Here is a 27674-nt window from a genome sequence, read left to right on the forward strand (position 1 = left end):
ATGAAGAGTGAGGAAGAAATCAAACTGGAGATAAATATGCTGAAGAAATATTCTCATCATAGGAATATTGCAACATCTTATGGTGCTTTCATTAAAAAGAGCCCCCCAGAACATGATGACCAACTCTGGGTAGGTGGGTATTTTCTGAGCATTTTTTGGGCTTTCCTCTGGGGTTGTACTATAAGGACTTTCTAAGGGGTGGGAGAGAAAAGCAAAGAGGGGTCAGTAGCTGGTAGATTCTAAAGGCTTCCTTGGCCTTTATCTCTCGGTTGAAAATACATCAAATGTTTATTTTAATGTTGATTTTGCGTTGCATGGATAAAAGGTTAACTTAATGTTTCAGGAATAAAATGGCATCTTGTAGAAGGAATATGACCTAACTGTAAGGTAATTAGGAACTGGAAAGCAATACAATAAAAACATTATTTATGGGAACTAATTAATATGAAAGCTCAGTAAATTTAATTTTTCTTTACTACCTGGAAGTGAGAGATAGATGTTATTAAGAAAACAGACTTCTGTCAGTAATTTGTTAATAATATTAATAATACTAGTTAATTAAAAATAGTATATTCCGGGGAAATTTCTGGAATTGACATGTTCAACCTTATGGTTTTTTGAACATATTTATATTCGAGGTGATGACACTTAGATACTGTCAGATCTGTGGTTATCACATTAGTTATGCTCAAGATATTGGATTTATAAAGCAGGGAGATAGATATTTTTCTAATGGTTTTCTTTTAAAGGCCCTTCCAGAAAATGTTTGCAAAATTGAGAAAGTAGAAGGGAAAAAAAATTACCCTTATTTCTATTGCCCAAATCCAATCATAGTTAAAATTTTAGAATAGTTCAATTCGGTTCATTTTCTAGGTAATTTATAAATACAAGGATGCTTCAAAAAGTTTGTGGAAAGATTCATATTATTTTTTAAGTCTGTTTTTCCATGAAGTTTTGAAGTACCCTCACTGAGTCGTGATCATATTGTTCAAACATTTAGATATTGTCAATATTGCATTTTAAAAAATGCGTAACTGCTTACAAATAGCGTTCTTTCTTTTGCGTTAAACCCAGTCAATGTATAATAGTTTGAGGATCATAATATGTGAAAAATAGAACATCCCTGAGGCAAAGTCAGAAAGAATGGTAGGGTGTATTTGAGTCAGATTTCTCATTATCGGGCAGTGACGAGGTACACATGGTCCTCCCTTGCCCGTCTGCTTGTGAAAGAGCGCGAGCACTCAGGAACCGCCGCACTGGGAGCTTCTGCAGAACTTCAGACACTCTGAATCTCCTGGGCCAAATGTGCACTGTGAATACAATGGACTGGGAAATGAGCTTCAGTAATTTGGATGCCTCCCAAATGATCACATGCCCAGGCCTTTAGGAAAGGGGAAGGTGGGGGATTAGACTGTTTTTTCCTAACTTTTCTTGGATGTACACTGAAATCTGGGATGTGTTAGTCACAACGTGTCTTGTCTCCCTGTAGCTTGTTATGGAGTTCTGTGGAATGGGATCCACCACAGACTTTGTGAAGAACACCAGGGGGCACACGTTCAGAGAAGACTGGATCGCACCCATCTCCAGGGAGATCCTGAGGGTAAGGAGAGTGCACAGCTGCACTGTGCCTGCCTGTGTTTTGTGCTTCCGTTTTCATTTTCCTACCCCCAGTATTTCTGTGCATCAGTTACACCTGTACAGATATTTTCTTTTTGACAGTTGTGGGCTCTGTGTAGCTAGGCAAGTTGTTAAGCTACATCATGGTTTGACTCTGGTGGATATCTAAAGGTAGATTTGAACAAGAATACTTTTTCTGTGTTTCCATGAATTTATCTTCCAGGTCATCATGACATACCTAATGACAACTTTTCTTTGGAATTAAAAAGTGTAAAAGAGTAGAGGGGAAGAGAAATAATCTCTAACTACTGTTTTAATAGGAATCCTGTGTATAAGCTTATAAATCAATACTAATGGTGCCAAATACTGATTTTCAAAATTAACTTCTGGACTTTCGCATTAGGTGTTAGAATCTGTTGCAGTGTTTATGAAGAAAAGTTTTAATGTTTAATGTTGTTGACAGCCAATTGAAAAGCTAGCTAACTATCCTAGAGTGAGTTTCTGAACTGCTGTTTTAGCGCCTTTCTAATAGTTCCTTTCAGTAGTGAAGCCATCCTGACAGTTCAGGCGGAACGTTTTTCGGGTTTCGTATTTCAAAGGTGCATGTGAGTTTCCAGTTGGTCTGTTTCTTTTGTTCTGCCATCACAGTTTTTCTCTCTACTTCAGCCCGAAATTGCACACTTAAATTGCTTGATTGCATTTTATTTACCTAGCACATTTTATAAATAAAGACTACGGAATTAAACTGAAGTCCAATTCTTATGCTTCTCTCACTAATATAAAAAATCTTGTGAGTCATTTTATATTTTATTTATAGGTAAAGTTACCCCACTTTTTATATTTAAAACTCATAGAGGGCTGCGGGTTTTAAAATTGCCATCTAGAATTCCTAGAGAAATGTTTAATTTCTTTTTATTTAGACATTTTAAAGAGACACTTCCTTTTAAAAGACTAGTTGTGGGGCGGGGTATAGGGTGGTGGGAGAACATCTTTTTATAATCACACGCAAGCATCATTATTAAAATATCAGGTTCTCATCTTTTATGCTTATTATTGGAAGCAGAGCCTGAAAGTGGGAAACTAAGCATCCTTCCCTGTATTACTACAAAGGAAGAATTCAGTAAATGGGCACATGTATTTATCATGTTAGTAACTAAAACAGCCTGGCAGGCAGGATAGAACAGTGGTTAAGAGGTTCCGCACTTTATTAAGCCAGACTTAGGTGTGAGTCCTGCCTCTGCCACTTATCTGCTGCCCACCCTGTATGTAGTGTTTACCTTTTTCTTAGGACTTATTTTTCTCATCACATTTTAGATACTACTCCTGTGAAATTACTGTTGTCAGAAGAGTTAAGTGAGCTTAGTGTACACGAATCATTTAATGCAATGAGGGTACAGAGCTAGCTCTCAGTAACTGTTAGTTGTCATTATTCTGTTGTAACACACACACACAGACACACACGCACACACACATGCTTTTCTTGTATATAATTTCAGTATCTGATTTTTCATGAAGAGAACTAGCTTTTTAACATAATGTCCTAGATTGTAAATGGATTTCAGCCTTCAAAGGCATTAAAGATAATTTCCATGTTTTTGTATACCCAGGCAAGCATTGTTAACTTATTATTAATATCATATGCAATATGTATATTTAAACCTTTTGCTATCATTGATGTTGGGCAAGATTTATAAGAAGCCTGGGTGGTTGAGGCCCTGAGTCAACTTGAGTATGGTAGGTGAATGGACATCTTTTTGAGATGTAGCAAATCTTTTTGAGATGCAGCAAATCTTTTCCACCTCAGTAGCATCTGGATCAAGAGCTTCCTTCACCTACGTTTCATGTAAAATGGGACTTTTTCCTATAACTAAAGATTAAATTAACTAGAAACAAACAGATGCCTCAGAGAGAGTTAAGTATTTTTCACTAGTGTGTGTTTATTATTGGAGTTACTAAGAGTCGGTTTTGGTAAAGGGAAAGCAAGATGGTACGATGGAAGTGAGGTCTCACAGGAAGGGAAGGCAGCCGCCCCCACGAGGATTACCTGGGGCATCAAAAACAGTTGTGGGTGGCTCTTTCGGTAGCAGCAAAACCTTTGCTCATTTCTCAGTAGATGTTAGATTTAGACACTATGTTAAGATCCTCAAAAAGGTGAGGGTTGTGAGCACGTAAGCCTCAGATCAGTAGAAATGCTGTCTTGGGCCAGGACACTGAAATCCTCTGGACCAAAAGGTTTACCAGCAAAGCCAGCCTGTTCCTTCCGGCGCACTTCCCCGTTCACATTCTACAGAGCAGTTTTCTCGTTGTGGTAGAAGCCAACATTTCATATTGAGTACGGGAACTTACAGCTTGCCACAACCAATAGTGGGAGACAGGCTTGACTGCTCCTTTGCTCTGTCTACAAATGAAAGAGTTCCAGGAAACAATTCTTGAGCTTTTCAGCATTGACTCCTTTGTCCTAGGATGAGGTATTTACTGAGTATTTGGACTTGACATTCCTGCTAAGGAGGCATAATTGTGGCCTAACTTCTGGCATGGGAGTAGTGGAGCACACACACACTACCAGGCACTTCTTACAGGAAAACGTATGCACCTTTTAGAATAATAACTCGAGCTAACATTGTTGTAGAGCCGTTAGACACACTTAAGAGGGTTTCTGTAGTGATCCTTTAGAAGTATGGACAGGGAAACTGACATCGTTTCATACATTTACTGCTGGTAATGAGCAACACTGCATGTGGGCCACATTTGTTTGAGAAGATGTGGGTGCTCATGTTTGTTGCTAAGATAATCCTGTAAAAGTGTAAGAAGGTTTGTGCAAGTTAGAGAACAAAAATGAAATGAAGTAATAGAAGTAGGAATGACAAAAGAATTAGGGAAGGTCCATTTTTTTGTCTTTTCTTTTGCTGTTTGAACTTATGCCATGCTGAAAGGAAGGACCTTCTTCTCAACTGTAGCACTTCCTAACTACAGCACCGTGTGTTTTTAGTGCTTTTCCCCCTAGTCAATGCTTTGTGGTATAACACTGCATGTCCTGTGTTGTGAAAAATAGCCATCCAATAAGTTCTACTCTTTTACAGGCAGACTAGTAAATGAATATCAGAAACCTCCTGTGTTAGAAAAATTAGTGTTGTAGAGCAGCTACTGTATTTAACTCATATCCTACAAAGTAATGATAACAACAGTAAAACTCCACAAGAAAAGTTAAGCAGGAAAATCAAATAAACCCTTCCTTCTAATCTGCCCTTTTTGGATTGAGACATTTCAGAGTAAGCAGGTTGCTGTGTCTTAAGGAGGCATGCTATAGATTTGGCTTCTCTAGCTAAGAATAGAAGAAGTAAATGAGTTGTGAAAATGAGGAATTGCTGTCTTTTGGACCATATTTGGATGCAACATGTGTTTTTCTTCTTCCACCACCTCTCAGGAGAGACAGGCTCTTGGGCCTCATTCCAGATAGAAGGTCATCACAACGTGCTATATGCCCAGTAGGGTTTGTTTCCTTGGGAAAGAAAGATAGTTTATTTGAACACAAGGCTCTTTTGACAGCAGAATCCTTTTACGCTTCGGTGGAGGCGGGATTGATCAGCACTTAGCAGTTTGTCGCTATGCAGTGGGAAGACTAGCCAGTGTTGCAGAGGCAGATTTTAAACCCCTCTCTAGCCCTTTGCTTTCCCCCTGAGATGTGTCTAGTTCAAATATGCCCACGGGGTCACCCGCTGAAAGATAGATGTTTAGCGTGGGAAAGGAACCACCCTGTGTAGAAATAGCACAAATTATAGTAGAGGAACTGCAGGTGGTAATCTAAAGTGTCATAAGGCACAGCTAGAAAGTGGTAATGTTGCTCACACGGGGAACCTAACCCTGTTGGAATTGTGGGGAGTTGGGGTGGGGGGGCTTCTTTCATTGTGCGTGGTTAATATTGGTGATGTCTCGCTGGGAATGTACTAAGAATAAATTTTATGTTCTAAATGTGAATTCACAGAAACTTTTGGCCCATGTATGCACTCTGTTATAAAAGGTGTGTTCCTGGCTGTTTACCCTTACAGCAACAAAGAACTAAAGTTTAGATCTGTCTTTCCTATTCAGGGACTGACACATCCTCACATTCATCATGTGATTCTCCGGGATATCAAGGGCCAGAATGTACTGCTGACCGAGAATGCAGAGGTGAAACTTGGTATGTGACAGACTTGCAGCATGATCTCATACTTGCCCTGGCACAAACCGTTGACACTCAGTGCACCCACGTTTTCTGTTTCTACTCCACGCAGGAATGTGGGAAGTGGGCTAATTGCTTAGCCTGGCTCCAACTTCCCTTCTCCCGTGCTTCTGTCTGTTGCTCTGTTCTCTGTATAGCCGCCGGACTGATTTTAAAAATCAGACGATATCTCTTTCCTGCTTAACAACACTTACTGGCTTTTTATTTTACTTTGGATAAAATCCACAGTTCATACCCTGGCCCATAAAAAGCCAGATAGGATCTGGCCCCTGTTGACTTTCCTACCTCATTTTGTGTCCCTCTTCCTGTCTTTGTCATGTCTTTTTTTTTTTTTTTTTTTTTTAACTTCTTGGAACTTGCTTCAGGGCCTTTGTATGTACTGTTCTCTATTGGGGAACACTTGGCCTCAGTTTTGAAGTTCCAATTTTTTCATCATTTTCGGGGGCCTTCTCTGACCCTCTGATCTGTCTTGGAACCCCTGCTTGTTTCTTACGTAGAATCGTTCACAACTTACCATTATATGGTTATTTATTGACTTGTATTTCTGTCTCCTTTAACAGAATATAACTTCTAGAAGTGCACTGACCAGAATTCTTATCCAGCACTACACTACTAGTGTAGTGCCTTGAGTTCAGTAGGTGCTCGATAAATTTCTGCGTGGGTAGGTCATTGCAGCCCATTGTGTCTTCCCAAAGATGATTTTATGATGGTTCTTTTGTATTTCCCATTTCCCTTAGCTGAGTTTTGTTCCCATTTCACTTTCATGTAATGATTCTGTCAAAATTTTAAACAGAATTATGGTCAAAGGGGGTCATGAATTTGAACTACAATGTATATTGAGAAGTTAAAATAAAAAAACAAAATTTTAAACAGAATTAGCGTTTATTTTTTTTCCAGTAAGCCATCACACACAAAATATTTCTTTATACTTGTTCTTAAAAGGATCTGGTCCATCTTTCTTTCAAAAACCTTAGGTATAGTAATTGTACTTTAAACATAAAATCTTCATCATTGCCTTCTTACATACTGTCTGCATTGATTGGTCATTTGTGGAGGAATAGTCTGCCCAGTTGGAAACTTCCAAAGCACTAAAGTTGTTCTCATACCTAACGACTCAGTGTGTTCCCTGCACTGACCTCACGGTGCTGGTCCTGTGATAGTCCCTGTCATCACTTAGCGATTGGTTGCTGTTGTCATCCATGTTGCTGGTAAGCTTGCTTAGGTTTTATCGGCTGACTGCATGGCCTGTGCATCTCTGTCTCAAGAGGACCATTCAATGAGCTCACCCCCAGCAGGTTGTGTGCTGCGCATGTTCTATGCACAGAAACAGAGTCTGTGACCCCTGTGAATCATCTCAGCAGTTCACGAGTCCTTTTGCCTGACCTCTTCCACCTTTGTAATTTTCTGCTGGGGTAATGCCAGTGTGTGCAGTGCTGATGTTGGCAGGTACTGAACTGGCAAACATTCCGTTAGAGATCGTGGGTTTCCTGACAACTCTGCTGCCCATCCTTGAACTTTCCTCAAGACCACCACCACCATTAAATTTGGTTGGGTGTAGAAGTTCTGAAAAATCGGCAGAAGTTCCAATTGCTTCTGGGGTACTCTTTGTGTATTTGCAATTTAGCATGATTCTGTTTATTTAACGTAGTACCATGTTCTCTCCCAGAAAACCTTTGTGGGTTTCTTTGTATGGTTAATAGGCTGCTTAAGTAGCCAAGTCCAGCGGGTCTCAGTCAGTTCTCCTGAACTACAGGCTTTTTAGGACTTGATCTTGTTTGTGGCAGGTGTGTTCTCTGAGAGCACTGAAGATCTCCATTCATTGAAAAGGCCTTCTGCTGCTGGTCACTGTTTGGGGAGCTCAGGGAGGCAGCTGGGTCCAGGCCTCCCAGGAGCTTCCAGACTGGTAGAGGGTTTTGCAGTCTTGGTGGCTCTGCTCTGGAAGGGGCACTCCTTTCCTGTGTTGCCTGCCTTGAGGAGAATCACATATTCATGAAGCACTGCTGTTTCCGTTTACTATGAAGACACCTCCTCCTCACATTTTTTTCTTTTATATCTGGTTTGTTAATTAATTGCATTCCACTTTTCTTTCTCTTTCTCCTGCAGTTGATTTTGGTGTGAGCGCTCAGCTAGACAGGACAGTTGGGCAGAGAAATACATTCAGAAGCACCCCCTTCTGGATGGCTCCTGAGGTCATTGCCTGTGACGAGAACCCAGATACCACCTATGACTACAGAGTAAGAGGGACCTGCCGGTGGGCCTTTGCTGAGACACTGACTTCCGAGGGATGTGGGCTTTGTTTACAAATCGCACACTTTTTATCCATACTTACTTTCTCAGTGAGGAAGACATGGGCACCCTATTGTGGGTGCAAATTATGCAGGACAGTGTTTAGATGCCGTCTTTTTTGTCTGTTTGCATCAGCTTTGTTCTCATCTCTAAAGAATACTCTGGTTTCAGGGCAGTCTGGGCCACTTTGTTGTGCTTAGATCTTTTCATCATGAGTAAAATGCTTCTGCATATGTTTGCTGTCCTTTTTAACTTGAAGAATATATTAGAATCAATTATTTGTTCTTTTAAAAATATTGTCAGAACGTATAGTAGTAGCTCCATCTATGTGGAATTTTTGAGTATTCTTGTTAAAGGGCTTTATAGCTTTGATTCTGTACACGAATATGTTTAAATTATTAGAGTGACCTCTAGGGACTTGAATCAGTAATGCACTTTTTTGATCCAGATGTAAAAACCATGTTTGATAATCGGACTCAGGTTGACTATGCTTACAAAAAACTGTTTAAAAAAATAATTAAACCCTTACTTGTAATTAAATGAGCCAGAGTGGTTAGTGTACCTGTTAATGATTTTCAGAATTGAGTTCATGTCTCAACAGTCTCCCAGTGTATTTATTAGAAGTATGCGATTAATGAGGCTTAATTTAAGGCTATAGTGCAGAGAAATTTTTATTTTTTGTTTTTATATGCTGAAGTGTTTAAAAATAGATTATAGACTTTGTGACTTTCCATTCTTTAATATAACATTACATATCTCTAAAATTTGAAAACATTTTCCAACACACTCAAAATATTATCATACCTCAATAAATAAGAATATTTCCTTAATACAACGTCCGTAATGAGACCTTGCTGTTTTGTTTAAGCTAATATCCAGTACAGGAAAAAGCAATGTATTTGGTTGTTTGGCCAATCAGTCTCTTTTAATCTAGAACCTCCCACTCACAACACCCCCCCGCCCCGTTTGTTTTCATGAGACTGACTTGCTGAAGAGGCTGGGCCTGTTGTAAAATGTTCTACCCTCTACATTTGTCTGAGTACTTCTCTGTAGTGTCATTTAGCTTGTTTCCTGTGAACTGGGAAGGCTCAGTTAGTATTAAGGGAAACCTTCTCAGCAAGATCCCCTCACAGGAAATGGGGGGTGTCTCGTGTTGCCTTACACCAGGGTATGTGCAGCCCTGATTATGCCACCACTGCCACTGCCACTTTGGGTCGCTGGGTTAAGGTGGTAAACACCTTTGCACTTGTATAGCATAGAAAATTTCAGAAAAATAAGGGAGAAATTTGTAGGCCTGTTCTTATTCTTGTATTCAAACATGTGTCTGAACTTTGTAACCTAATTATAGGTTATTTAGAAAATACTTAAACTGAGCAACTTTAAGTCTTAGCAGTTGGAACTTCTAAAATTAAAAGAGAAAAATATCTACATAGCCTGCTTTTTAAAAAGCCATTACTTTTAAATTTGGACTTTTATATGAAAATGTGGAGTATAAGTAATAGTCACTCTTGAAAATTATGTTCAGTGAATTGACTGAGTCTTAAAGTATCTCAGTATCGAAGAGTAAGGGAAATGGAACCTTTTAACGTAAGTTCTGCTGTGGATTCTTTTCTGTCTGATGTTGACGTTCATTGGCACTGGTGTGGAGACGTGGATAAGGCTCAAAGGGAGCAGTAGGGAAGCCCACCTTGCCTTCTGCCCGCAGTGTACACGGGGTCACCACTTTCTTTATATGTCATGAACTTTTTTTATGCATAAGGCAGGTTGTGTACAGTTGGTGAGGCTCACTTCACTGTTCTTTCTCTTTTCTGTAGGTTTGAAATTTCTAATGAAAGTTTGAGAAAAAATAAATACTTTAAATTAGGCATATTTAGCTAGAAGCTTGCTTTCTACATAGTTCCCTTAAAAGAAGACTTTGTCATATAGACAGGTGTCTTTCCAACAAAGCCCAAGCATCTGTCTCTATACAATTGTTGTTCTAGAATTTTACCTTACATTTGAAAAAATGCTCATCATAAGCAGACTGTTATGTTTTTTACTGTTGTGGGATTTGATCTATATACAACATTTCTGACATTTTTGGTCTTTTCTATCAAAAACTGACCTTCCTATGAAACTTGAAAGTACTCTACCAAACCGTTTTATAAAACTGATATTGTGGCTATTTGTTGATAGTTAAAATAAAGAACTTGTCATTCTTTCCTGTTTCCTTCCCATCTTCCTTTTTTCCTTTTTTGCCTTACTCTCTTTTCTCTATTCATGCACTAGGATTTGACTGCACTGGCCAAAGAGCTTCGAGCAGTGGAAGATGTGCGGTCACCTCAGAGCATGATGGATTACTCCTCGTCCAGTGAGGAGTCGGGGATGACAGACGAGGAGGACGAAGCTGTGGAACAGGAAGGGGCTGGTGAGTCCACCTCTGGACCCGAGGACACCAGAGCAACGTCAGTCCAGGGCGTATCTTAGAGAGGGTGTAACCCACTGAGCCTTCTTTCCACTGGGAGCCAGAACGTTTTCTCTAAGCCTGTCACTTGACTCCACAAGCATTTACGATTTAGTTGTCACGTATTCAGCAGCAGACAGTCCTTGTGTTGTCCCCTTCTCTTCATTTGTGTGTGTGCATATCAGTGTCTTCCTCAGCAGCCCACTGCTTGCTTTACTTTTTCCCTTTGCTTTGAGAATATGCTAAAAGGATATTTCACTTTGGTATAACTACTTGAATTAACCATAAACATTTATTCTTTTTGCTCAAAAACAGACTGCACTGGAAGGCAATTATTTGTTGAAGGGAAAAAGCTGAGCACTTGCTTTCCTTGAGAAATCTTTATACCTGTAGCCTCATCTCATGACTTCGTTAAGGTGAAAAGTCTAAACGATATTCTCAGCTCATGGATTAGGGTCCTTTACTTCTGGATTTTGTCTCCATAGGTCATCTCTGAATTGGAGCAATGGTGAAACGGAGCCTGTGAAAACCATGATCGTCCATGACAATGTAGAGAGTGAACTGGCCATGACCCCATCCAAGGAGGGCACTCTGATCGTCTGCCAGGTACCTTTGTCTTCTCTCTGTTGTCAGAGGCTGAGCTTCTCCTGTAGTCATTAACCCACTTGCTCATTCACTCACTCATGCTGTGTCTACATCACCATCTGTTTTCGTGTTAACAGGAGCCGAGGGGCGAGTGCCCAGGGACAGGGAGGCAGGTGTGTGCTGCATGCCCAGAAGGTAGCGCCAAGTCTTCCACCCCACATTGCTGCTCCTCTGCATGTCTGCGGCAGCCCTCACGCAAGCACCACGCTGAGTCTCACGGTCTCTGTCTGAGTGGTAGACGAGCCACAGGGCATCCTTAAATAGCCATGTGAGGGTGGAAGCAGGCATGAAGGCTGTGGCAGAGTGGCCACAGTGGCCCTGCTGGGAGTGCTCAGCTGTGAGCATCTGCAGTGCTACAACAGGAGTAGATGGGCAGACAGGACAAGACTCATCACAGCCCCGCAGACTCGGAGAGCATTAGTCTCTCTTCTGTGTTCAAAATGCTAGTCTCCTCACTTGTTGAATAATTAAATGTATGCCACCCAGATGTGCTTAGTCTGGATTGCTAAGTTTTATGACTGTCTGTTCATTTCTTATCTTACGCTTCATTAAAAGATACGGTTCTTATTTCAGTAGAACAGGGCACCAGCTAGTGTTTTGGCCTTTGCCCGGAGTGTATTTCATGCCATGGCAATGCATTCAGATGGAAAGTAAGAACATGGAAAAGACTGGGATTCAAAGAAGCCACAGGGTACTTTCCAGAGCTCTAGACAGAAAGAAAAGAAAAAGAGTAGTGGTTTTGGTCACAGAAGTTAGTGTGATAGATAAACCGATTAAACTCTCAGTGCTTCAGTCATGCAGCTACCAGACTTTGAATTCTGTTGGCTCAACTTAGATGTTTGGCAAGGAAGCGTGAGCAATTCAGGCTATTTTTTTTGGTTTTTCCTTGGTAATTTAACAGAGTTTGAAAAGTCACACAGCGCCTTAAACAAAAGCAGTTATCAGCAGATCGTAGGCAATTTCAGCAGTGCTTGAGTGAGGCAAGTGTGCCTTTTTTTTCTGCAGAGTACAGTTGACCAAAAGCGTTCCAGCCATCATGACAGCAATGGCTTTGCCGGTCGCATTCACCTCTTGCCATATCTGTTACAGCAAAACCATTCCTCCTCCACTTCCTCCACTTCCTCCTCCTCATTCTCCAGCCAGCCGACACCCCCCATGTCCCCACAGACACCCCAGGACAAGCTCACTGCTAATGAGGTATGTCTCGCACCACAGCTGGCTGCTTTCCTGGGGTTAGACCAGCACTGCCTAGGAGCTAGTTTGCAAAAGAGACCTTTCCAACACCCTCACCCCTTTCCTACCCACCCTGCTCTCTTCTGTCACTTCCCCTCTCCCCAGTCCCCAAGTAACATGTTTCAGATCTGCATACAAATCCCCTAACCCTAGGTCAATTTCCCTCCAACTAGCCAGTTCACTGTTTACTTTTCTGTAGATGAGTGTAGTTGCATGGCTTTCTTCAGTTTATTTTTTAAAATCCTAAGTAAAATGATTGCTCTGTTCTCAGACCCATTTGGCATGAAATTCTTGAAATCATTTGTGGAATTTGCCTTTTTCATTCTTTTTATCCAATAAATAAAATGTAGGAAAATTTATTTAAGCAGACTTTGCCTTTGTGGGCATACTTGTTATCCTGTACAGGAATCTCTTTCAAACAGGGCTGGATTTTTATTTCCCTTCTTTTTTGGGGGGCGGTTGTTGGTTGGTTGGTTACTCTTACTTGTTTTTCACCAAGACTGTCAAAATAATTTCTTTCCTTGAAATTTGCAATCACTCAGAGTTAGAGGAGCAGCCAAATGCTTTTTGGGGAGACCTAGAAAATCAGGATGTTGAGCAAGAAGGACAAAGGTCTGAGCCTGCTTTTAATTTAAAATTTCCTGTGGGAAATTCTATGTGCTTGTTCAAAGGCTTGGCTGTGGTGCTCTGTCAGGGCCTGGCTGGGTGATTGTTTGCTCAAGTTCGGTGACAGAGCACACCATGAACACCCTGTACTTAATTAAACAGGGGTTTGACTTCACAGGAAGCTTGGTTTAAATGCCTCTAACAGTTGAGGGAGGTTGACCTGCAGCTTCAGCCAATCTTGTTAATATAAGTACTTAGTTGACTGCGCACTCCTACTTTAGTTCTCTTGTTAGGAAGAATCAGAAAAATCCTCTCCTGAGGAGCAGGAGCAAGTCAGCTGCATCCTGGGTAGGCTTGGCATAGGATTGCCAGCGGCTAGGTTGGCCACTGGCTCATAGGACAGGGAGGGGATCCTGCCAAGTGGCAGATGTGTCAGGCAGGGAGCTGAGGAGGGTGTGGGCTTTACGGCATGGTGACTTTCAGGTGTGTATGGAGGGAGTGAAATGGTACAGGACAAAAGCACTTCATTGGACTTGTTCTTTTTTTCTTCTGAGATTTATATATCTGCCTACACTCACATTCCTCTTTAAATTCATAATTTAAATTTTGCTCCATTTTGCTGTAATGTACAGTATTTTACTATAACCTGTAACTCACTAAAATGGCAATTTTATTTACTTTTCTGTTTGTTTTGTTTTTATTTTTTTTATTTTTCATATTTACAACAAAACATTTATTTTATATAACTGAATCATCAGATATGCAACATCCTGCAATAAAAACTTAATGGACCCAACTCTACCTTCTGAATGGACCAATTTTATGATCCTCCTGGAAAGCTTTGTGTTGGGTTTAGTTTTTTTTTTCTTTCACACTGATTTTATTTTATTTATTTTATTTTTATTTTTTATTTTTATTTTTTTAACTTTTATTGTTTTGTTTTTAATTGTCATTACATTTCCACTTAACAATTTGTTTCACGTCCTTTATGTTTTTTTGTCTTAAGTTACATTAGTAACCAAACACTAGTGATCCTAAAAGATCAAAAGGGTACACCTTAGTTTGTCATTTGCACCTTTCACTAATGAACCCCTGTGTGGTACGGGATTAATGGTGATGCACCTAAAACAATGGCAGCCAAAGCTTCTGTAGCTTTCTGGCAAGAGGCTTAATTTAAAATAAATAAAATTAAATTAAGATTTCCCAATATCCAACATAGATTAATTGGGCTATTTTGGGTAGGACATCAAATTCAGAAATTGGTGAATTGGGACCAAGACATTTGAGACCTCCTTTAGGAGTTTTCATTCTGATTATTTATTTCATTAAATCTAAGAGCTTGAAGTGTAGATTTTATTGGGAGCTCGCAGCATCGCTGTCCTAAGTGAGCGACATCTCTGAAGGAGGTGTGGCTCCTGCAGTGTTCCAAGTGGGGCAACCTGCCAGGGGAGTGCTGGGCCCATGTGGAGGCCCCCTGCAGGGCATTTTTGGGGAGTGATGCAGGAGGGCTTTGTACTGGGAAGTAGTGCAGTATAGAAGTGGATTGAAATGTTTTTTTATGTTCATGTTTAAAATGTCATTTGTATTAATGAAATTGAAATTTACGTTGCAGACTCAGTCCGCTAGTAGCACACTCCAGAAACACAAATCTTCCTCCTCCTTTGATCTTGTATAGACCCCAGATTACTGTAGATTTCTCCATCTAGTGGGAAAACAGTGACTTCTGTGGGTAAGTACAGTAGCAACAGGAAATCAGGGGCTGTCCCCTGGTTTACTTGGGAGAGTATGGTGTTGGTAACACCAAGGCCGTGGGTTCGGATCCCATATAGAGATGGCCGGTTCCCTCACTTCAGAGAGCGTGGTGCCGACAACACCAAGTCAAGGGTCAAGATCCCCTTACTGGTCATCTTTTAAAAAAAAAAAAAAGAAAGAAAGCAGCTGACAAACAGGACTCAGTCACGTTGCATTGCTCTTTCAATGGCTTAGGCACGGCATGATGGTTGTTCACAGGTGCAGGCCTTGGCTAGAGAAACCTTACATCCCACTGGCATTGCCTAACTTGCAATGAGCTGCATCGTCAATGACCTATTTCCATATACATCTCTTACAGATTTCTTCTCCTTGACAAAGTGTCAGTTATGGCATATGGGTATTTACCTGAGGAATAGTGGGGAGGGGGACAGGCATGGTATGTGTGTGTACAGAAAATAATTTCAAGTGTACTGTGTTTCAATAGGATTTTCCTGTGTTGGAATTAGACTGGAAGCCATAAAGCAAGATCCTACCCAGAAGGGCTCAGTGGTCAGTGTGAATCCAACCAACACAAGGCCACAGAGTGACACTGCAGAGATTCCTAAATAGAAGAAGAGGTTTAACTCTGAGATTCTGTGTGCTGCCTTTTGGGGTAGGTGTCTTGCTGCTACTCTGACTCTTTTCATTTTTATTCTGAAGTGTGGGTTAGTCTTTTAGAGAAGTACTACCTTGAATAGTTGGGGGATTTTGTGAAGGGTTGTTGAGAGACAGGATGGGAGACTTCTGTGATGCCCACCCACCCTCATGCCTCTTGCTGTCGGCTCAGCGGTGCATGAATAGAATGGTGTGGTACGTGTGTGTGCTTGCACCTGTGTCTGTAGTCAGATGTTGGAGGAGGAGAGTAAAAAGATGGGGCAGAGAGTTGGTCCATACAGGGAGAATGAAGAAGTTCACTGAGATGCTTTTCTTTAAATGTTTCCATTTCACTTTTTCTTGCCTTTTGTGACTTTGGCATAACATCTAAATTAAAAGCTGTCTGCAGTTGACCAAAGAATCGGCAGAAAGGGACAGTTGAGCTGACTTTGCCTGTTGAAGACCTGTGGTTTTTGTGTAGCATCTTCTAAACTTAAGACACCATGGGAGGGTGTTGATGGAATTCTGCCTTCTTGCATCCTGAAGCTTGCCTTTCTGTCTTCCCTGCCCTTTGCCTTCCTCGCTCCCAGACAGACCCTGCTCCTTTCTTTGTATATTTTGGATACAAGGCTTTGATCAGATACATGTTTTGCAAATATTTTCTCCCAATCTGTGGCTTATCTGTTTATTTTCTTTAACAGTGAGTGTCTCTTGCAGAACAGAAGTTTAAAATTTTAAAGAAGTCCAACTTACCAGATTTTTATTTCATGGATTGTGCTTTTGGTGTAGTATCTAAAATGTCATTGCCAAATCTGAGGTCGCATAGATTTTCTCCCGTGTTGTATTCCAGAAGCTTTATAGATTTGCATTCTACATTTAGGTCTACAGTCTGTTTGAGTTGATTTTTGTGAAAGTTTAGAAGTCTGTATATAAATTCATTTTCTTTTGCATGTGGATATCTAATTGTTCTAGCAGCATTTCTTGAAAAGATTGTCCTTTCTCCATTGAATTGCCTTTGCTCCCTTGTCAAAGATTAGTTCACTGCATTTGTGTGGGTCTCTCTGTGGTCTCTCTGTTTTGATACATTGATCTGTTTGTCTGTTCTTTTGCTAATAACCTCACTGCTTGATTACCATAGATGTATAGTGAATCTTGAAGTCAGGTCCTATCAGTCTTCCAGCTTTGTTTTCCTTTTTCAATATTGTATTGACTATGTTGAGTCTTTGGCCTCTTTACATAAACTTTAGAGTCAGTTTATTGATATGAAAGAAAATAACTTGCTGCAATTTTGATTGGAAGTGCATTGATCACATTGGGAAGAAATGATAATGTTGAGTCTTCCTCTCTGCGAACATGGAATATCTTTCTGTTTATTTAATTCTTTGTTTTCTTTCATCAGAGTTTTGTAGTTTTCAAGTAGATCTTGAAAGGGCTCTTTTGTTAAACTTATACCAATTTTGGCTTTTTTTTAGTGCTAATGTAAATAGCATTGTGTTTTTAATTTCAAATTCTAACTATTTGTTGCTGGTATATAGGAAAGGGATTGACTTTTATGTATTAGTCTTGCCTTCTGCAGCCTCATTATAATTGCTTATTAGTTCCAGGAGTTTTATTGCTCATTCTTTGAGATTTTCTGCCAAGACAATCGTGTCTTCTGCGAACAAAGATAGTTTTATATTTTTCCTCTCAGTCCTTCTACCTTTTATTTATTTTTTTATTTTCTTGTCTTATGCATTAGCTTAGGAGACCCAGTATGATCTTTAGGAGTTGTGAGAGGGGACATCTTTCCCTTATTTCCAATCTTAGGGGGAAATCATTTTGATTCTCACCATTAGGTATGGTGTTAGCTAGCTGTAAGTTTTTTGTAGATGTTCTTTATCAAATTGGGGCAAATCCTCTCTATTCCTATTTTCCTGGGAGTTTTTATCATGACTGGGTGTTGGGTTTTGTCAGACGCTTTTTCTGCACCTGTTGATATGATTGTAGGATTTTTCTTCTCTGTCTTGTTGATGTGAGTGTCTGGCTGCTTTTGCTCAGTATCATTTTGTTGTTGCTTGTAGCCATAGTTTGATCTTCATTCCTATTAATGAGAACAGCACAGTTATTCATTCATTCTACTGTTGACATAGACATTTATGTTGTTTCCCTTTTGGGGCTGTTATGAATAATGCTGCTGTGAACATTCCCATTCATGGATTTGGGGGCTCATACACATTCATTTGTATTAGGAGAGAAATTGCAGGATCATATGTAGGGTATGCACATGTCCTACTTTAATGGATAATGCCAAACTTTTAAAAATGTTCTAACAGTTTATCACACTAGCTTACAAAGTTTCTAGTTGCTCCACATCTTGCCTACCTTTGATATTGTCAGTATTCTAGGTATTCTAACAGGTGCATGAAATTGTATCTCTTTATGGTTTTAGTATGCATTCAAAGCAAGCACTTTTTTAAAATGTATCTGTGAGATCACTTCTTTTGTGAAGTGCCTGTTCCAGTGACTTGCCACTTTTTCTATTGGGTTATCTCTCTATTTGATTTATAGGCATTATTTCATATTCTAGATGTGAATCCTTTGTCAGCTTTTTAAGTGCCACACATCTCCAGTTTGTGACTGGCCTTTCTCTAGATTCCTGCATTGGGTGATTAATGTAACCCTTCTGTGCTTATCTTTCTAATGGGATATAGCAGCTACTCTAGAGGGTTTTGAGAAGGTGTCATAATACATGTGAAAGCATCTTATAAGCTCTCTTGCTTGTATTGTTGTGCAGGTTTTTGTATTACTTTCTGGATTATCGATCCTATCCATCTACATAAGTGTGAGTTCATTATTCTTTTAAAACCTTTCCTTCTAGCCTGGGCCAGCACTCAGTGATAATTTTGTAGGGGTTTCAATAGTCCACATGAATAGCCTGAATTGATTTTTCATTAAAACTTTGATACTAAATGGTTGCCTCAGGGGAAATAATATTTACCATTGTAGAAGTTTCTTTTGGTTACTGTTGTTATGAATGATGATACCTGCTTTTGAATCTGCATGTAAAAAATATGTATTTATTTGATAGGCGTAAAGGATAAGTTATGTGTCTACTATTTGTCCTGGTTAAGAAATAAAATACTTCACCATGATCTAGAAATTGAGAAGAAGCAGGGATGGACAACTGTAGGGGATTTGGAAGGATGTGTACACTATAAAGTTGGTAAGTTCAAGGAGGGTCCTAAGTGTTTGTTTTTCCAGTGTCTAATTAGGGTAGTTTAAAATCCATGTGTTCTTTGACGCTTATATTAATAAACTTGTTTCTGAAACATGTGACTCTTTTCTGGTATTCTGTTTCTAAGGCATCTTCTAATCTTAAGGTCTCATCTAGACATTGCCTGTGTGCACGTATAAGCATAACATCGTTGTTCCTGCAGCTTCCTCTGTCTTCAGTCTCCCCGACACCATTCATTTTGCGAAAGAGTCTTTTCACCCTTCTCTTTTGACAGTCCACTCTCTTCTCCTCTGTAAAATGTGGTGCAAAGTAATCTCTCTTTAAGGAAGCCTTGTCAGATGAAAGCCTGCTGACCTGAACTCCTTGCTTACACACCAGGCTTATTCTCCATTTAGAGGACTGTGCGTCCTTGGCCATCACTGATAGAACATTTGAGAGTTTGACCCAAAGCATTACATAGCTTCTCATTTTGAATTAGGTGCACTCTGCAAAGCTACTGTGCTCTTACTAGTAAATGACTGCAGCTGGCCAGTGTTTCCTGGCAACTATCTATCTATCTATCTATCTAACTATCTATCTATCTATCTATCTATCTATTTTTTTTTTTTTGGCATGCATGCAGTGATTCTCATGAATAATCTCACAGAAACAAAATCAAAACAAATTTCCTGTTAAAAAATATCAAAATACTGGTGCTAATGTTAGAAATAAAGGAGAAATAATGGACCTTAGCCAAATAAAAGCTTTATGGGAAAGATGATATATCGTAGTGGAATTTGTAAGAGCTACTGAATGTTGATTTCTGCTTGCATGTTTTCCGTTTTCTGTGTTTATGAAGTATGTACTATAGTTAGTTCCTCTGCTCCCAGGATATTATAATCCTTGACATTGTCTTGTTTATGACGTCTGTCTACAATTCTCAGCTCACTGACTAATAATAATTACGGGAGCAACCTCAGTATTTGGAATGATTCTGAGTGATACTGGAAAGTAGTACTATCTCCTTGGGATTTGGGGATTAGGATTTTCTGTGTTGTGTTTCTGTGAAGTATTTTTATTTGTTGAGGTATAGCTAAAATTATCTAAGGCTAAATTTAATGGACCATGTCATAACAGCTAAAATGTAAACGATTAGAGGATTCCACAGAGGAAGCTAGAGGTGAGTGTGTTAGATTGTATGTACTGGGCTTTTCATCAGCACAAAACTGTCATTCTTACAGAATGAATCCCAAGTATTTCCTGGAGGTAAGCATGGGTAATAGCGTCTGTTCATTATCTCTGTGGTTGCCGCCGAGAATATTTAGATTAATAAAATTAAGTAAACCTTAGAATTTAGTTCCTCAGTGGCACTAGTACATTCTAAGTGCCCAGCAGCCATATTTGTCTATTGGCTATCATATCAGTAGTGCAGAAATAAAGCATTTCCATCATCATGGAAAATTCTATTAAACAGCACTGGTTTGGACATCCTCTTATAATCCTTTATGTCTTAATATTAATGCCAGTGATTTATTTGAATGAAAATATGTGGAATTTAACAAGGAGAGTTATCAAGTTTACAAGTCATGTCACACACAAAGAATCAAGTAGCAGTGTGAAGTTTGATAGCTTACGAAGGAAACAGTGGATTTGCATGTAAGCCACGTGTGGTCAGGGATCCTCAGAGTGGCTGTTTTGATTAGCAGAGTTGCCTGACTGTGAGGGAACTGAAACAGCTACGGAAAGGAAACTGTTTTTGTTATTGTTTTTTTGAATGGTTGAAATGAGATTTATTTTATTACTGCATGTCTGGTGCAGAATGTTATGTAGCATCCTAGAAACGGCTGACTTTGTAGGTCAGTGGAAGGTCTGGAATGATACTTGGACTTGTGCACCGACATTTCTTTCTACTGACAGAATTCCCTGACTATTTGTTATCACCTTCTGTGTTCTTCTGTCTTTGTGAGGCCCGTGCAGGACTTGGGGAAAGCTGCACAGAAGATCTCTTTTCTGTGGTTCAGGAGCCTCTTGGCTGATTGGTTCTGCCATTGTTCTTTTGAAGTAATGTTGAGCCCTTGAGACATTAGGATGATATGCCTGGTGTTGTCCTTGACTATCAAACACTTGGCATGTATGAGGGCTATGAACATTAATGACAGTACTCATTGATGGTGTCCAGAGTGTTTGAGTTGAGCCCAGTACAGCATCAAAAGAGATGGGAACAGCATGGAGCATACATTAAAGAATTGGGAACGGAAACTGTGTGACTTGATCTCTCTCTGCATTTTTTCCACTGCTAGTTTAGATGAATCAATAGAAGGCATATTTATATAGTTTACAGAAGACAACTTGAACAATTTAGAATTCCTGTTGGTAGTGACCTGTGCTTCTTGCTTTTTATGTTTTTTTCTCCCAGTAAAGTGTGAAAGAATCAAATTTCTGGTAATTGCTTTGAAGAGTTCTGTGGAAGTCTATGCGTGGGCACCCAAGCCATGTCACAAATTTATGGCTTTAAGGTAAGAACATCAAGTGCATTTAAAAGTAGTATCAGCCATGCAACTGTGACCAAGAGCCATGGAATAAGTTTAAAGAGTCTATATAGTTCAAATCCATAATATGAAAGCTAATGATAATATAAGAGCTAGTGTAGCATCTAACTTTATCATAAGAGGTCATTTTTAGTGTAATAAGCTTAGTTATCTGCTTTCCAAGCCCTCAGAGTGTCAAAGGGAGCAAGGTGGATGTTGGGCAGACACTTTGATTGATGTGCCAATATGGTAACACAGGAAAAGACAAAACAACATCACTTCCACTCTCCATTTAAAAAGCAGACCTTCACATTAAGTCGTGGATTTGTATCAAGATTTACATGTGTTTTGATAACAAAAAAGTGTCCATCCAACAATAGGCAGTTTTAAGGTGTATCTATTCAATAGAGTACTAGTTAAAAATTAAATTACAGAAATTCTTAATGATACACATTAAATGGAAAAAGCAAGTTAAAAGTAGGTGTAATATGATACCATGTTTGTTTAAATTAAGAAACTGTATATAACATCCAAACTAATGTATAAACTCAGATGGTTTTGCCATTTTGCCTGTACACAGTTTTAGGAAAGGAAGTGAATGGACACTTTGTTTTAAAATTAGGATTCTTTCCATTTGTGACTTTACACATACACGTGTAATTGTGGTTGTAAACCTACCTCACTTTGACTGGTGGTTAGGTTTCTAAAGAGCTGCAAATAAAACAATTTTTTAAGTAAAATTAGTAGTCTTTAATGTGTTTAAGTAAAGTTCTTTAGCAGATCTCCCTGCAAACCTACAGAAAATAGCAGTCATTTTCTGTGGGTATTTTAAATGTCTTTTTGGTAATTTTAAATGTGTACTAAATACAACTTTATGAAATTCTTAAGTAAAATTGACATTACTCTGACATCGAATATTACAAATAACTTAATTACATCATTTCTAATACTAAAGATAAAACCTTAGTCATAGCTCCTGGGGCCATTTTAGTGCAGGGCAAAAAATTAAGAATTTTTCATCCAAAATTCTTATTTTTTTATTTAAATTCCTGTTTGCTAATTTTTAAAAATAGTTTGAGTATGTCTTATTGAAAGGATAAGTTTGAGTTACTCAGAAAATTTACATTTTTGTATTGCTTATTGCTTGATTGACCAGTAAAGTAGGATAAATGGGCTTACTGTATTTGTTTAAAAAAATAAACCTAAGTATATTGAAGAAAGGTAATTGGCTCTCAAATTACATTAACCTCTGAGATCTGGACTTAATATTGTTTATGTCCCGGGTAGCATAGTAATTACTTTTACAAATATTACCTTATTTAAAGCTACAGTCAGCCTTCTATATTTGTGGATTTACTCAACCAACCATGGATTGAAAATATTTGAAAAAAATTACATCTGTACCAAACACACAGACTTTTTTTCTTGTCATTATTGCCTAAGCAATATAGTATACAACTATTTACATGGTATTTACATTGTGTTAAGTATTATAAGTAATCTAGAGGTGATTTAAAGTGTACGGGAGGATGCTACACCATTTTATATCAGGGACTCGGGCATCCTTGTATTTTGGTAACTGGGAGGTCCTGGAAGCCGTCCCTTATGGATACCAAGGGACAACTATATTCTGTTTCATCATCATCCCAGTCTTGTGAGCTGTGGATGTTGATATTAATGAAAACCTGCGGCTGTCCAGTATAGTGCAGGACAGCTATCACCTGTCTGTATGGTCAAAAATTAATTCAGAAGCCTTTGTAGCTCAAGTAGTTACTAGGACGGTAACACTGATAGAATTCTCAGTGTGCGACTCCTCCTCTTGCTCTGATGCCTGCATGTGCGAAGTTGAATGGTATGCTGTAGAAAGTCCAGTTGTTTTATTTAATATGTTTTTCTGATCAAGACATACAATAAGATAATAAGTGACAGAGCAGAATTCTTAGGCTGGATAGGGGAGATATGGGACATAACTTCTGGGAGGAGTGTCTTCCCGATGCTAATTAACAGTCAAAAGCATAGTAAAGACTAATTTTATAACATATCTTTTGCCTTATGGTTGTTGGCAGTGTGGTTCCGTAATGGAATAGCTGAGTCTAGCTTGATCTAGCTTGTCTACTGTGATCTGTGAGAAATAAGTTCAGCTTCATCATACTGCTTTTTTCTTGGTGACTTCTTTGTAGTCATTTGGAGAATTGGTACATAAGCCATTACTGGTGGATCTCACTGTGGAGGAAGGTCAGAGGTTGAAAGTGATCTATGGATCCTGTGCTGGACTTCATGCTGTTGATGTGGATTTAGGATCAGTCTATGACATTTATCTACCGACACACATAAGAAAGAACCCACACCCTGTGGTTGATTGACTGGCTTCATTTTGTTTGGACTTTTTTCTTTACTCTGCTTAGTGAGGCAACATAAGCAGGGATTCTTCATTTCCCCTTGGTGTGGGGGTGAGTCTTTAAATGATGTGTCATTTCCAATAGCTCCATGCTCTGAGACCAGTGGAAATCCACTCTCCCTGCTCTGTGAAGCCCTCCTGAGAACCTCTTAGCCCCTGCTTTGACTAACATGGGATGGATTTGGGGCAGGTGCTGGCAGGCCAGAACACCCATGGGGTGGGAGTGATTCTCAAATGGAGCCCACTGTCCAGATATGTTTCAGGGGCCTCAGAAAATGAGTCAGTAGAGTATAAAGGTAGACTGGGGATGTATGTCGTATGGCTGTTCCAAAACATTATCTAATTGCTGTATTTATCGTCAGGGATATGGTACGGGTGCATTCACCAAGACAGTCTTACTGAGCACTTTCACAGGGCTGGACATAGCCACAAACCTGCTTTTCTGCACTTTGTTCCTCTTTTCTAGACCCAATGTAGCATCAAACCCCATGCGGACATCATCCTCCCCAACACGGATGGGATGGAACTTCTGGTGTGCTATGAAGATGAGGGGGTTTATGTGAACACATGTGGAAGGATCACCAAGGATGTGGTTCTGCAGTGGGGAGAGGTGCCCACATCTGTAGGTATGTAGAACTCAGGCAGTGTTTGTGAAAGTGGAGCCTTCTCTAAGACTGCATATATTTATCATACTAATTTTACCTGTGGTTTAACTCTTCTGGTCGTTTAGCAGAGTGGTTGGCAATAGACAGTGGAAAGTTCAGTTGCAGACCATGGAAATAGTTATTGGTCTATTTTAGAACAAAATCCAAGTAATTATTTTATATTTTTTAAAACTCAACAGTCTCTCATTTAATTTAACTTAAGATATCTGGAGAAAACAGGACAGGTGTTTTTGCTGACCAATCTGTGGAAAGGAAAGGGAGACAGAAAGGGAAGCGATTTGCTCTTGGGAGTGGCAGGGCCACAGCCAGGCACACAGCCTCATACACAGTCTTCTGCTTTGCATTTGAGAATAAGGGGTGATGTTTGAAATTTTCATAGGTTTACATTCATATCCCAGAACTATTTTTGTTTTATTACAATTAAGTCACGTCTGTCCACTCATCATTTCTTCTTTGTGCCTTCTCTCATGACTGGATTGATGAAAACACGTGCACTAATAAACTAAACTCAGTGGGTCATTTTTCAAGATAAGCATGTAAGGCCTGAGGGAAATTAATAGATTCAACCATTGATTAAGATTACCACCTGCCAGGATAGACTAGGCAATTAGGAAGGCAAAGTTTCTTAAAAACAAAAATCCTCAAATGCTAGCCATTTAGGTGTGTGTGTTCGTGGGTGGGAGGGTGGAAGTGCGGGTGTGACATAAGTACATCTTTTCAAGGCTGTTTCCTTGTCTTGAATGATTTGCTTTTTTTTCCTCCCGAAAGCATGTATTCAATCCTGTCAGGCAGTGGTCTGGGGCGAAAAGGCTATAGAGATCCACTAAAGACTAAAATTCCTAAGTGAACTCAATGACAAGGTAATGGTTACCTTATGGCTTCTTTTTAGTTCTGCTATCTTTTAGCAGTGTTTTATTTTCCATGGAGTTTGGTGATGAATTTCCTTGGAGTTTGGATAGATTCTGAAATAAATTCATCCAGGAACTTTTAGACATCACTTTTATGCATGTTTGTTGGGATTGGAGTGCATTTTAGTTTGTTTTTTATTGTGAGGGGATGGAATTATTTTTGTCTGTAGAAATCATCATATGTTTGCTTTCATGGATTATTTTTTAACCGTATTAGGTGACCTGTCTAGGCTGTATTTGGTTTGGGGATAGTGAAGTTTAAAGCTGCCCATTTAGTTGGATGGGATTCTTTTATGAGTGGAAGGAACCACCCATGCAGTTGGGTGAGTTAAAGATTCTTCTGTGATGTGTATCACAAAGATAACACTTGTTAGTCTGCTTTTTGAGCAGTGAAATAGCTTCCTGGTTTGCACATCAGAAATGTTAAACAGTAGAATTCATTTTGTGCAGAAGCCCCACAACTCCTGCACCTCACTAGGGTGTCAAAGCCCCTTTCCTTTTCAGAACTAGCCACAACATCCCTATCTGCTCTGGTGGTGACTCTCTTGGAGAGTCCCTCCCAAACCAGCCTGGTTGTGGAGCAGATCGATAGCCCAGGGTACTGGCCCATCCCAGCCTGCTGTGGGAAGGACATTGAGGGTGGAACTGACCTTTACCAAGTCCAGCCTTCCCCCCCCTCGGTCTAGAAGGATGAAGGCATGTATGACCACCTAAGGCAATGCACTGCGGCCTTAGAAACTTGCCTCTGAAGGATATTTCCACCTCTTGCCTCATATTGAGATATAACAAACATTTTAGCACCCAGCCTGCAGGCTGACTTCTCAGATTAAACTCACAAACTCAATGTGAGAAAGAAGAGAGCCTCACATCTCCTTTACAGCCAGCCGGTCCTGCTGCTGCACAACCACACACTAAGTGCAAACGGCACATCACCACCAGCCCACTGTCTCCTGCAGTCCTGTGCCTTATTTGTGAGTGGGGTTTATGGTTTTTTCCTATATAGTATCTCCCAAATCTGTTAACTTGAAAATCTATTCAACTCAGACCTAATCCAGGCTTTTGCCAGCTTTTTGGCTTATGCTTTTTTCTGAGTATATTTAATGTAGCCTTAACTATAACATTCTTTGAACTTCAGGCTTTTCAGTATTTTTATCATGTATGACATCATATCCCTTAACATATTAATAAAAGGCACAAAATAAAGTATATTGCTTTACCTATAGAGTCATATGAAGAGATTAGTACATTTTTTACCTAATTTTTTTAAAAAGAGAGAAATGAGTTGCTGAGGAGTCTTCCCTGTTGCTCATTGCATTTTTCAAACATGTTTATCTTTTAGAAGGTGTTAACAGTGGAAGTGGAAAGAAATTACCCAATTTCAGAGACATCATATTTTTTTTCCTTTGAGTTTTCTCAATATGGCAATGTATAAGGAGTTACCTAGTTAATAAGCTTTAGTTATTATAAAGTAAGCTACAGATCGTCACTTCTTACAAATAATAAATTATCCCATGGTTTCTTTTGAAAAGATTCTTTGGGGTCTAAACTTATGGCACATGGCAGTGTAGAGTGTGGTGGTGGCTTAAGTTTTCTGGCTGGGGACCACAGGAAGCCCTGCTCCCATGGAAGGTACCCTGTGGCTGTAGTAACTGCATTCCATTCTCTTGTTTTGGCAGGTGTTCTTTGTCTCTGTTCGGTCTGGTGGCAGCAGTCATGTTTATTTCATGACTTTAGGCAGGACTTCTCTTCTGAGCTGGTAGAAGCAGTGTGATCCAGGATTGCTGGCCTCCAGGGTCTTCAAGGTCCTGAGAACTTGGAATTCCTTGCAGCTGGAACTCAGCTGCACTGGTACAGCCAGGACAGCTGTGTGTGCAGACGTCACGTGTTGGGTTCTCTCTCTCCCTTCCTTCCTGCTCTTCTTTTACCAGTTTATGCCTGTACTCTTCTTTTCTTTACTCAAAAATAAATCAAGGCTGCAATGCAGCTGGTACTGTTCAGATTCTACTATCAGGTGCTATACGTGTTTGGGATTGAGCATCAGACTGGGAAGCAGACACGTTCCTGCAGCTCCAGAATTCCTCGTCTCTGAATGACTGTCTTATGGGTGTCTGAAGGTGGCGACAGTGAACATGCTGTTGGTTTTACTGGCAGTGGGCACAAGGAGGTGAAAAGTGGTGGTATAAGGAGCAGTTTGATGAAGCAGAGGGCAGATTTAATATAGTAACATTAACAATGTATTTAACTGACATTCCTTTTTTTGTAATGTGACAATATGTGGACAAAAGAAGGTGCAGGTTTAAGAAGTTAATATTTATCAAATGTGAAAGACAGTTACTAGGATAACTTCTGTGGGTGGGGCTAGGGAGGTGGAGTGGGATAGGTTAAAGGGTCTCATTTTGTTTCTCTGGATTTTGGGGGGTGGGGGGGTGGATCGTTGCCTAGAACCCAGTCATTTTTCTGTGTACCCGGTTTTGCCTAAATCATGAGCAAATCATTCTAAAAAAAGAAAAAGAAAATATGTGCATTTTGAATAATGGCCAGAACTTTG

At 39.6% G+C, this 27674-nt stretch overlaps 1 pseudogene; it reads left to right on the forward strand.

Moving 5' to 3' along the window:
* Positions 1-26886, forward strand: LOC134362661 (mitogen-activated protein kinase kinase kinase kinase 4-like; annotated as a pseudogene).
* Positions 26887-27674: the final 788 nt, after the last annotated feature.

Source organism: Cynocephalus volans, chromosome 14 (assembly GCF_027409185.1).
Source record: "Cynocephalus volans isolate mCynVol1 chromosome 14, mCynVol1.pri, whole genome shotgun sequence".
Taxonomy (NCBI): Eukaryota; Metazoa; Chordata; class Mammalia; order Dermoptera; family Cynocephalidae; genus Cynocephalus; species Cynocephalus volans.